Raw genomic sequence first — 13601 nt, forward strand, 5'->3', positions numbered from 1 at the left:
AGTCGACCCAATCTTGTCTTCACAGGGTCCACCTTCAGATGATACTGTCACCAAGGGGAATGAGAATGACACCGCTCAAATTCTCTTCATAAACAAAGATTCCGATGAACATGGGGGAAATCTACCCATTCCCTTACTGTAGGAAGGAAGTTCTTCAGAGATTTTTCCGGCAATTTATTCAGTCCCACTTGCAAGAAATCTAGTCATTTCCTTTGATTGGAATCTACTAGGTAGACCCTGCCTACCATCTAATGTACCATTCCAGATCATAGTACAAGCTTATAGAATGATCATGGTTGGTACTATCATAGATGAAGGGGATTCTATGAGTATCCTTTCCTCAACTGCCTGGAAAGCACTTGGTTCACCATCGCGTCTACCATAGATTCAAAATCTAACAATCTTCAACAATGGAACCAGTTGACCATTGGGGATCCTTCCAAATTTGCTTATAACTTTGAGAAGGAAAACCATTCATCTAAATGTGATGGTTGTCCAAGGGCCTTTAGATTATAATCTACTCCACGGACATGACTACATTTATAGCATGGGAGCCATTGTTTCCTCACTCTTTCGAGTGATGTGTTTTCCACATGAAGGCAGAGTGCTCCAGCTCGTAGACCAACTTTCATTCCCTGGTTCAAACACAACTATTAGTCAAATGCCATCCTTAACTAGTTTTTTTTCACAAGGAATGTCTCATCAATCTCCAGTCCATCCACCTGATGATTGTGAGTGATTCAGTGATTGTGACTGAAACCCAGGAGGCATGCTCCCTCGTCTGCTTCAGCAGTAAAACCCCAGATATAAGGTTGATTTCCGCATAGGAATATGACTAGTCTGATACCCCTATCCGTTTAGGAAAATGGATTCAGACTAGGAAAGGATTCCCTCGTCAAACGTTATGTGAGTGAAAGCTCCCACCATTCAACTTTGTTTATTTCGATGGACATCACCATGGAGGCATTTTGTCTGCAACGTGGATGGAACAATCTTGCTAATGCAAGAACTTCTATATGGTGACCTGGAAACTCTACTTTATACCTAGGGGCATGCAAACCTTTTTGCATGCAAGTGAAAAGTGACCATTTTTTTTCTTATTTTGTAGGCTCTTAACCCTTTAAACTTGTAGGTTGGTCGTTCCTAGCTTGCATAACGAAAGGCTCAGGAGCAAAGTTGCGCATGGGGCAAGGTCCCTAAAAAATAAACCTACTGACGAGACATCCTTATTATATGACTGGCATGATTAGTTTTACGTGAAGTTCAAGCTCGTTAAAAAATAAACCTAGCCATGAGCAGTTTTACGTGAAGTTCGAGCTCATTAAAAAATAAACCTAGCAATGAGAAAATGTTCCCATAGATATCAAGCTCATTAAAAAATGAACCCCACCCTCGGTGAATAACTGTTGTGATCGCATAATTATCAGCTTTTGAACCTTGATCGTGTTCTTACCATCACCTCCACTCCTTTTTTAGCCGATCATACGCCTCCTTTTGATTGTTTACCCTTTTGAGGAACAGTTGCGACGAGTGATTCTATTAGCCACCTTCTTTACACTGCCATGATTAAAAAGTTCCAAACCTTACCTGGAACCAGTTTCTATCCAAAAACATCACTCGTTCCTCAAAAAACGAGTATCCTCTAAGCTCTTTTCATCTAACTCATAAAATATGAAAATATTGCTGAGAAATTGGCCTCTACAGCTCGTTAAAGTGATTGGAAGTGTCATCCCTCCTCTATAATTTAATCTCTTTGGACCTAAGGGATTATTACACCAAAGGATCGAGAACTTGTCTTATTTAGGTCATTAAAATTATTGAAAAATTCATCCCTTTCATATTATTTTATAATTTTTTGGACTTAAGGAATTACATTACGAAAAAGGACTACAGTAGTTTCCTTTCCATCCCTTTTTAGACTCTGTAAAGTTGAAAAGGATTGAGTTATATTTTTCATTAAACTCGTTAAAACAATAGCGACAAACTTATCCATGCAGACAAGAGCGAGTTTTATTGTTGCTAGGCTCGTTAAAACATAGCAATAGGTTTGCCCGGAGGGAAAATTATAGAACAAGCATATGTTATCCTCCTCAAGATTGAAAAAAATAAAGAGGTACTGATCAGCAATGACTGGGAAAAAAGGGAGGAAAACTTGAATAACTTCATTGGTAGTAGGTCGCTCTTGAACATGACACTTTCACTAAGTCACCATGATCGAGTCGGGTTGGGTTATTTCGTTCACTGGTCATATCACCAATTGTCCGCCATACCATCCACCTTAGGGTTAACGATGCTAATCCATTTCAGTGTCGTCGGTATGTTTAAGAGAAGTCACTTAGAGAATTCATCGACCTAGCTAGTGCCTCATCCAATGTAATACCTTCACTCTCCATTTTTTCATGACCGCCACCCTGAACCTTATATGATCAGATCATTTTCACCTCCACAAAATCATTTTCTTTGTTTCGTGTCATAGATGTGGGATTCATTAAGGCCCTCCTACGACGGGTCAGTTCTTGTCGACATCAGCTCATCATCCAAGAAGTTGAGTTAGGAGCAACCCTTTTAGTAATTTGAATCTTGCATGCCTCAATGGCAAGCTTCTCACATTCGGCGACAGGTTTACATCAAGGGCCTTCAACCGAAAGATTTTACGTCGTGTTCGACATCAACTCATGTATTCACACCATGTGAATTGTACTAAAGTACCTTGGGGGTATCAACATTATCGGTGATTCCTCCCGTGCCTATTAACAGCTTACATCATTGGTTGGTAATCAGGTGATGTCTTTCCATGTTCGACATCAGGACATCTTTTCACATGGATTGACTTGTACTTCAGGTAAAGATTGAACGAGTTTGAAGACCCCAGATCTAGTTTCATCCATTCGGGCTGCGATATATTCAGGAAAATAAAGACATCAAATGTACATCACAGCTACAAAGATAATAATCCAAACTAAAGGATGATGGCTCTACCAGAATCATCAGTCTACCACACAAACGATTCTCTGTCTTATGTACATGAAAATGAATTTATAAAGCTGAGCATGGGAATGCCCGCCTAAGCTAGATCATGAAAATATCGTGAGGAGAACGTATTGTATTGTATCTTATTACAGGTCACCTTTCAGTTCGAAAAACGTTGGATCCTCATTATAAAGCATTTCACCCGACATCAAAATATTTACCACCTCATGCTTCAAGGGGCAACTTTTATAGACATCTTTGGGCACTGAAACCCCAATCACATATGTCCATAAACCAAGGGATTCTGAACCCCTAAAAGTGTTGTTCCATACCCTAAAGGAACAAGATCAGCTGATTACATCATCTCCCATAAGCTCTCCATGAAAAACTACTAAGAACTAGTCAAAATAGGACCATTCAGATCTGCTCCATCCATAGGGTGCGATGCATCTCACCTATTACACACAATGGGTGTGATGCATATTCGAAAGCCCTCCTGTAGGGTGTGATAAGCTAGAGCAGACAAATGGAAGAAGAAGTTTTCTATGTGGAAACCCAGAGAATCTTCTAGAAACTGCTCATATGACACTTGCGTCTCAGAATTCCCCCTGGGATGAGTAAGAGATCTGAAATCTCCAAGTGGAACCAAGAACTATCAGTGAAATGACACTAATAAAAATCCAAAAATCTAACTCACTCTCAGGTAAACATCTATATATGGATCCGTCATCCTAGAGATACATAGGCTAGAATTTTGTAATTTACAAGGAAGTGCTGTTGGTTTCTCTTTGAAGAGATTGTTGGGTGATCTTGCTTTGTATGAGGTGAAGAGGACTTTCATTATAGGATGATGATGCTAGATCAAATAGCTTATTTGTAATCCTGTCTTCTACTACTTCTATCAATAAAGCTATTTGAGTTTTCCTCCATATGTTTGTTTATCTCTAAATCTTGTATTTGTATATGCATTTATATGGTTAATGTACATCTGATACTACATTTTTTATAGTTATAGATCTCTATTATTTGATGGTATTTTGTTGATTTAACTCTACAGGTGTTCTTTGAAGTGGGAAAAGTGAGAAAGGAGTGGTGAAAGCTCTATCAAGGGAGAGAGGAAATGAGCAAGAAGACTAGCGAGAGACAGAGGTTGGTACTCTCTGCTTCTCTCTCATCTATCTCTCATAAAGGAAAACACAAGTGACTTTAGTTTGCTTGTTTCTAAGATAGCTAGCGATCTTAGTGGGACTAGCAACTCTGAATGGACACTAGTGTTCCTGATAACATGACCCCTCTAGCCCCCACACCCCCCACGCTATGCAATCAAAGCAACGAAGGGGGAGCTCCGCCCCCCCTCTAACCCCCTGATAAACTGTGTGGGCAAGTCATGGAAAGAATATAACAAAACCCAACATTATCCCACTTTTTGTTCTCTTTCCATAGGGAGCCAGAGGATAACTTAGTCATTTATCCAGCCCTGCAACTCGCATTGTTTCTCTACACCAAGATAACTTCTTAGAGCTCATAGATTTTGTTAATGCAATTGCAGTATTCTGCAAAGTGTCCACCTTTACCAGCAACACCTTTTTGTCTTCTCTCATATCCCTCATAGAGTGATATTGAACATTAATGTGTTTTTTCTTTGAATGATATGTAGGGTTCTTTGCTAAGCAAATTTCACTTTGGCTGTCATAGTCTATCCTAATAGCTCCCTGTATTGACCCCATATTTGGACACAATATCTGCAACCAAAATGCATCCTTTCTTCATGAGTGGCTACCATATATTCTGCCTCTGTAGTTGATAGTTCCAATACAGATTGTTTATTACTCATCCAACTGATTGCTCCTCCAAATAGGTTAAACACATACCCACTTGTAGATCTTCTCTGATCCAGATCTCCATCCCAATCCGCATCAACAAAGCAATGAATATCCAACACTCTGTCTAATCTCGGTCTTCCTTGGTAGCACAAACCATAATCACTAGTGCCACGCAAATACCTAAAAATCCAATTCACTACTGTCCAATGCTCCTTCCATGGTTTTGACATAAACCTACTCAATACTCCCACTTCATGTGCAATGTCTGGTCTAGTACATACCATCGCATACATCGAGCTACCGACTGCACTTGCATATGGAACATGGGACATGTCCTCTTCATCTTCTTGTGTCTTGGGACATTGTTCAGCAGATAACATTACACCTACATGAGTAGGATCCCTCACCAGTTTAATATCCTGCATATTAAACCTTTGCAATATTGTCTCAACATACCTCCTCTGGTTTAACCAAAACTTCCACTTTGTTTGATCTCTTTTAATTTCCATGCCCTAAATATAGTTTGCAGCACCAATATCCTTCATATAGAATTTGGAAGACAATTGGGTCTTCAAATCCTAGATAATTTCTTTGTCATTTCCAACCAGCAACATATCATCCACATATAAGACCAAATAAATAACACAATCACTAATTAATTTAAAATACGCACAGTTATTTTCTTTGCTTCTGGTGAAGCCAAGTCCCTGTATAAATGTATCAAATTTTTGATACCACATCCTTGGTGACTGTTTTAACCCATACAAAGACTTATTTAACTTGCATACCAGTTCTTTCTTACCCTTCATCATAAAGCATTCAAGTTGCTTCATGTAGATTTCCTCTTCCAAATCCCCATGAAGAAATGTTGTCTTCATATCCATCTGTTCTACCTCAAAATCGAAAGCAACAACAACAGATAAAAGTAATCTAATAGAAGTTTCCTTGGCAAAAGGAGAAAAAAAATCACCAAAATGAGTTCCCAGCACCTGGGAATAACCTTTTGTTACCAACCGAGCTTTGCATTTCTCCACATTTCCTTCTGCATTTGTCTTCTTCTTTCACACCCATTTGCTGCCAATGGGTTTCCTTCCAGCTGGTAACTCCACCGGATTGTTGGCATTATGAGACAAGTGTTGTCATTGATGGCAAATCACACAGATGACAGATCATAGTGTAGCAGGACAGCAACAAGGATTTGATGATCAGACTACAAGAATGAAGAGAAAATATATATACGCAAGTTCATCGTGACCAAGCCACGTATACATGCGGGTTAGACGTTTCAAAGGCGCGTATGCAGATACATGCACTTTCATGCAAGGAAAAACGCGTATATGTTGGAGAACTTACCCTTGGTCCATGGTAGTTAGTCCTTGGTATTTGAACCTATGGTTTTGGACCATAGTATCTCGTCAGATGTGTTAACCACAAGTATTGTGTCCTTGGTATTGTTTATTATGGTTTTGGACCATGGTATTGAGCAAGGCCTAAGACTTTAAAAGGAAAAGAAGATCATTAGGCAAGTGTATCGAAACATTCTTGAATATCTGATGAAGTATGAGATCCAGTATGCAAGTTACGGGTTGATGATGCATTGCTTGATCTGAGCTAAGGAGGGATCTCACCGGTTGATCGAGAACAACATCTAAGGATAGATCGGGATCAAAAGGTTTGAAATGAACTATCTTTATATGGTTGATTATTCTTATTCTAGATCTGCATACTGACACATGTATTGTTCTATAAATGTTATGAGTACGACTGATGTTTGGTACAGCTGCAAAGTTATAAGAAAATATTTTTAGATCTGTACGCAGGTTGGCCTTGAAAAAAGCGCGTATATATGCGGGTTTGATTCATCATAGTAGCATATACCATTTGAGCTATGATGTCTGAAGTTACAGGTGGTTCTGATTGTTGATGAGTTCTGATGACAATTTAATGGTGTTAGTATTCTGCATATCTTGGTTGGATGATTGTGTATTGATGGATGAGAACTAATATGGATCAAGATCATAATGACTCATATTTATGTGATCCAATGGACTAGATTTGGGTGCTAACTCATATATTATCCTTGTATATGTAATGATCTGGTTATGTTTGAAGTCAGGAAGTGTAGAGAAGTTATGAATAAGTAATTAATCACATATATGCTGGTTCACCTCGATGAATTTGCGTATACACGCAGATTCAACACTTCCAAGTAGCATATGCACTCTGATGCATTTTTTTTATGATATATTTGGTTCTGATTGATTTTGCAGACTTCTGTGACTGTGTTGATTGATAAGGTTTCAGTGTTTCAGTGATTCAGAAATTGATGATCCTAGTATTGATTGTTTTGTGATTGATGTTAGATATGGGTCCAGTATGAAAATTTGATGAAACGTGGCCTTCAGATTATAGTGTTGTGCTTCAGGAGTATCCATCCCGAAAATGTATGAAATGTGGTCCCTGGAGGGTGAGAGGAGATCGTAGGCCAGCACCTACGTACTAGTACATCAGCTAGTACAAGAGCAAAGGGAGTAGAAGCTCCCTTTGAGTAGCAGCTGGAGTGTGAGTGAATATTGGAGCATTCAGTAGGCAGGCACCTACGTACTAGTAAATGGATCAGCTAGTACAAGAGCTATGGGGGTTGTAGCTCCCTTCCAGGAGAGTCTCGAAAACAAGAGAGGGTTGTAGCCCTCTAGAGGTAGAAGCCTGCATACTGGTAAAGGACTGCACCAGTACAAAATATTGTAAAATGAAGTATCTTATTGAAAGAAGATAGTGACGACTTGCGGCTGGTGGTTTTCACCCACATTGGGTTTCCACCTTATATCATGGTGTTCATGTGTGCTTCTTGTGTGTGATGATTTGTTCTATTTTACTGCACCTGCTTACTGTTCATATGGTTAATGAAGTGCTAATGCACTAACTAAAGATAAACATTTAATGAATTAACTGAATCATAAGTATTTTGGATATACGCTAGTTGTATTAGACACAGTTGCATATACACGCGGGTTACCTTGAATGAAGTAGCGTATATGTATCTAAGTATGGAAATGAAAAAGTTTTATTGATATGATAATACTGATTCACCCCCCCAACTCAGTATTATTTTCAACAATTGGTATTAGAGCAGGTCCTTTGGTAGAAGCTTGATCGCTTGAAGGAGATCCATGGAACTATGGGAAAGAAGCTGAAGAAGAAAGAACCTAAGAAGAAGAAGACATCTCAGAAGAACCATGACAGTGGGAGAATCGATTGGGGATTAGGTGTAAGAAGCTCTTTAGATTCAGAATCAGATTGAGAATCATTTCAGAATGAAGATGAACTATCACGTATGAGTTTGCTATCCTCTGATGTCCCAGCTATCTATCCATTTGGAAAAGATTAAGGTGATAGTGAAACAACTGAATTTGTTCTGATGGGTGAACAAGAAAGATATCAAATAGAGGTTGAATTTAAAAGGCTTTCAGATAAAATCAAAGATCAACAAGATCTATTGAAAAAAAGGGAATGTGACTTCAAAGAAAAAGCTTCCAAACTAAGGGCCCAACTAGAGGAGGGAAACAAGGTATGGAAGTTATTCAAGGACAAATATCAAAAGTTGCAAGATGAAGTAACATCACGAAGAGATGAAGTCAATAAAAGAAGCACAACCATCAAGAAACTCAGAGATAGATCTAGTTACTATGAAAGTCTTGAAGCCATGATCCGCTCGCTAAAGGAAGATCTTGTACTATCAAAGAAACAGAATAAAGATCTACTCCAAGCTATTGAAAAATAGGTAAACGAAGTTATCAGCTTAAAATCTCAGCTGGAATGTGCCTTTAGAATTCGTCAAATGCAGCAGGATCTGAATGAAGAACAAGAAAAGGAGATTCTCAAACTAAGGCATCAATTGGAAGAACGAAGGAAAGCTAAAGAAGACATGAAGAAGCAATGTCTAGAAAAGGAGGAACAACTTCAAGTTGAGGTAAATATATTGAAAGGTAAATTAGAAGAAAAGGATAAACTGTTGAGATTTCAAGAGAGTACTAAAGCCTTGGATGATATTCTTAGTAGTCAAAGGTATCCTGCTATCATGACTGGTCTTGGTTTTCATGAATCTGTTGAAGGTGAATCTAGTTCATAAGGAGAGGCAAGGAACTCTAAAGAGAAATCTAAAATGATCAACAAGGAGATGAAAGGTCAACCCCATCAACAATCAAGGAAAGAGACTCCTCAAAAAAAATCTTTTACTCCTCCTATGAATAATGTTGAATGTTCTGTATGTCATAACCTTGGACATGTTTCAGCTAGAAGAAGAAGGGTTCAAGACCATCATGTAGAAAGATCATCACATTCTAGGTACTTTAATATATATTGCTTTTCTTGCAATATGTTTGGTCACAAAGCTGCTGATTGCCACAGGAGGAATATGAAACATGTAAATGTTATGCATGTAACAAGCTTGGACATATAGCAAAAGAATGCAGGAACAAAGCACGGACATCACACCAAAAGGAGAAAACAACATCACACTTGAAGATATGGAAGAAGAAGGAAGTACAGTCAGAAAGATGTGGCACAACACAATGTACTCAGACACAGCACAACACAAACATAACAGACTCAGAGGGTACTGAAAGTATAAAACTTCAGTGTCTTGAATATCATACGCAAGTTCTATAAAGGGAACTCGCATATATACGTGAGTTGGATACTGCACAGTCGCGTATATGATTATCTGAAGAAATGCAGTAGGGACAGGTTCAGGAAAAGGATTTGTTATGTTTCAGTCCATCATTTTCTCTGTTTGATAATGTTTACTGTCTCCCGAGGATGTGTGGAAATGTCTTGATACTTGTAAGATGTTTAGAAGGGTTTGATCCTAACTTGATGATGATGTCTTGATGCTTATTGCTGATATATGCATGATCATATCTAACAGTAAACAGATGGCTCGGGTTGAGGGGGAGCATATTCCTTTAATATGCATTGTTAGCATTATGGTTAATATCCTTGGTGATGATGTTTATATGGCTAAATGATATATCTTTCTATGATGTGGTTGTGAGTTGTCTATCTCATATGATTCTTGGCGTTACATAGTAGATATTCAGATCAGATTTATGGTTGATTCTTTGATGATGCAAATATGGTGCTTACATGGTGATCTCCATAAGGATAAGGAGAAGTACAAAGCTTGAATACACATCTTCCTCACTTGATGATGAGTCACTCATATGCTGCTCTCGTCATATGCATAAGGATTATTGTTGTTGATGATATAAAGAAGTTTTGTCAAATAAGCTTGAGCTCAATATACATAGTACCGATACATGGATGACTACTCAAAGTCACTTTGTTGGATACATGATGATATATTGATGCAGTTGTTCCCAAGTAATGATACTTGGATCATGTAGAGCTTTGATGTTGATGAAATGGCTATGGTGGCTCCACATATGATATAATGTGAATGATTTCATGATGATGTTTTAAAAGGATGCGTTGACATATATGTTCAGACATACGTTGTTACAGAACATTTACAGGTTGTTGATATGGAAATGGTTGTAAGAAAGTTTCATAAGGATTATCTGTGTATATACGCTTGTTTATGTGGATACAGTCGCGTATATGATAATTTGAAGGAAATCAGTGGGCCAAACTCAGGATGAGAAGAGTTTGATATGGGTCTGACAGAGACCATCTGGCATAGCTTCAATGGGAACAGATAAACTTCCAATGATGCATTGTTGGAATTATCTTAGAAGCTTTTGGTTCTAGTTCACAGTTGTTGTTGGTTTCAGGTGGAACAAAGGCAGAGGGAGAATAGAAGGATCTCTTGGTCTCTGATCTAAATGGTGATTGATAGATGCTACCGATATAAATTATTGGTGACTTTCATAACTCTTGCACTAGATATTTCGTCTCTATGTCATATATCTCTTTTGTGGTATCTCTTTCATGGTGCCAAGGTCATGTAATGGCCTATATTGGTTTCCCTACTATGCTTGGGATGAAGATGTAATGTTCTTGTTTTATCATGTGTAAACTTTTGATATATCCCCACTTGGTTGGGTGGATGAGTCAATTCTAGTATATCCCCACTTGGTTGTGAAATGGATGTATGTATTGGGTCTTTTGGTGATAGGAAGGTCTTTTATGATGTATAAGTCATGGTTCTTCTTGAAGAACATCCTTTTGTAGATCTTGCCTATAGTCAGGAAGAGCATGAACAACACACTTCAATAGTACAGAGACTCGGCATGTACTTAGGGGGTGCATGGACAGATTGGTACACCTTGGCATATACAAAGTGGGAGCTCATTCAGATATTTCAACAGATACTCAGGGGGAGAATGGTCAGCGGGATGTTTATCACAGAAAGTGAATATCTTGGTCTTCCCTTTGCCCTTGATGTCAAAGGGGGAGAGTGTTTTGGTGTTGTTGCCATCAAGTCCAAAGGGGGAGATTGTTCGCATTATGATGCATGTCTTGTACTTGATGGCAACCCACTCATATAAGAACATCTCACTTATTTATAACTGGATGAATCTTCAAAAGAGATATCAGATGTGACTGATGGAGGAAAGCTCAAAGGAATCAAATGATAGTTCTAAGTGTGACAAGTTAGCTTTTCCATCAAGTCCAAAGGGGGAGATTGTTGGCATTATGAGACAAGTGTTGTCCTTGATGGAAAATCACACAGATGACTGATCATAGTGCAGCAAGACAACAACAAGGATTTGATGATCAGACTACAGGAATGAAGAGAAAATATATATACACAGGTTCATCATGACCAAGCCGCGTATACACGCAGGTTAGACATTTCAAAGGCACGTATGCGGATACATATACTTTCATGCAAGGAAAAACGTGTATATGTTGGAGAACTTACCCTTGGTCCATGGTAGTTAGTCCTTAGTATTTGAACCTATGGTTTTGGACCATAGTATCTCGTCAAATGTGTTGATCCCAAGTATTGGGTCCTTGGTATTGTTTATTATGGTTTTGGACCATGGTATTGAGCAAGGCCTAAGACTATAAAAGGAGAAGAAGATCATTAGGCAAGTGTATCGAAAAACTATTGAATATCTGATGTAGTATGAGATCCAGTATGCAAGTTACGGGTTGATGATGAATTGCTTGATCTGAGCTAAGGAGGGATCTCACCGATTGATGGAGAACAAGATCTAAGGATAGATCGGGATCAAAAGGTTTGATATGAACTATCTTTATATGGTTGATTATGCTTATCCTAGATCTGCATACTGACGCATGCATTGTTCTATAAATGTTATGAGTACGACTCATGTCTGGTATAGCTACAAAGTTATAAGAAAATATTTTTAGATCTGTATCTGGGTTGGCGTTGGAAAAAGCATGTATGTACATGGGTTTGATTCATCATAGTAGCGTATTCCATTTGAGCTATGATGTATTAATTTACAGGTGGTTTTGACTGTTGATGAGTTATGATGACAGTTTAATGGTGTCAGTATTCTACATATCTTGGTTAGATGATTGTGTATTGATGGATGAGAACTAATATGGATGAAGATCATAATGACTCATATTTATGTGATCCGGTGGACTAGATATGGGTGCTAACTCATATATTATCCTTGTATATGTAATGATCTGGTTATGTCTGAAGTCAGGAAGTGCAGAGAAGTTATGAATAAGTAATTAATCACATATACGTTGGTTCACCCTGATGAAGTTATGTATACATGCAGATTCAGCACTTCCAAGTATCCTATGCACTCTGATGCACGTTTTTTTGATGATACAGTTGGTTCTGATTTATTTTGCAGAGTTTTCTGTCTGTGTTGATTGACAGGGTTTCAGTGTTTCAGTGATTCAGAAATTGATGATGCTAGTATTGATTGTTTTGTGATTGATGTTATATATGGGTCCAGTATGAAAATTTGATGAAACGTGGCCTTCAAATTATAATGTTGTGCTTCAGGAGTATCCAGTCTGAAAATCTATGAAATGTGTCCCTGGAGGGTGAAAGGAGATTGTAGGTCGGCGCCTACGTACTAGTACATCAGCTAGTACAAGAGAAAAGGGGGTAGCAGCTCCCTTGCAATAGCAGCTAGAGAATGAGTGAAGATTGGAACATTCAGTAGGTGGGAACCTACGTACTAGTAAATGGATCAGCTAGTACAAGAGCTAAGGGGGTTGTAGCTCCCATCCAGGAGAGTCTGGAAAACGATAGAGGGTTGTAGCCCTCTGCAGGTAGAAGCCTGCGTACTGGTAAAGGACTGGACCAATACAAAATATTGTAAAATGAAGTATCTTATTGAAAGAAGATAGAGACAACTTGCAACAGGTGGTTTTCACCCACATTGGGTTTCCACCTTATATCATGGTGTTCATGTGTGCTTCTTGTGTGTGATGATCTGTTCTGTTTTACTGCACCTGCTTACTATTCATATGGTTAATGAAGTTCTGATGCCCTAACTAAAAATCAACATTTAATGAATTAACTGAATCATAAGTATTTTGGATATACGCTAGTTGCATTAGACACAGTTGCATATACACGTGGGTTACCTTGAATGAAGTAGCATATATGTATCTAAGTATGGAAATGAAAAAGTTTTATTGATATGATAATACTGATTCACCCCCCCTCTCAGTATTATTCCCAACACGGATCCCAAGCCTTATTTTTTTGCAAAGATGTCATTTCATCAACCATGGCCTCTTTCCATAGTTTTCCATCCTTTGAATCTACTGCTTCCTTTACAGTTATGGGATCATCATCAGTAATAGATAAAGGAAAATTTGAAGAAAAAGCAAATGGACTAT

Source organism: Pinus tabuliformis, chromosome X (genome assembly GCF_031772625.1).
Source record: "Pinus tabuliformis cultivar Carrire ecotype Pingquan chromosome X, CPIR1, whole genome shotgun sequence".
Taxonomy (NCBI): domain Eukaryota; kingdom Viridiplantae; phylum Streptophyta; class Pinopsida; order Pinales; family Pinaceae; genus Pinus; species Pinus tabuliformis.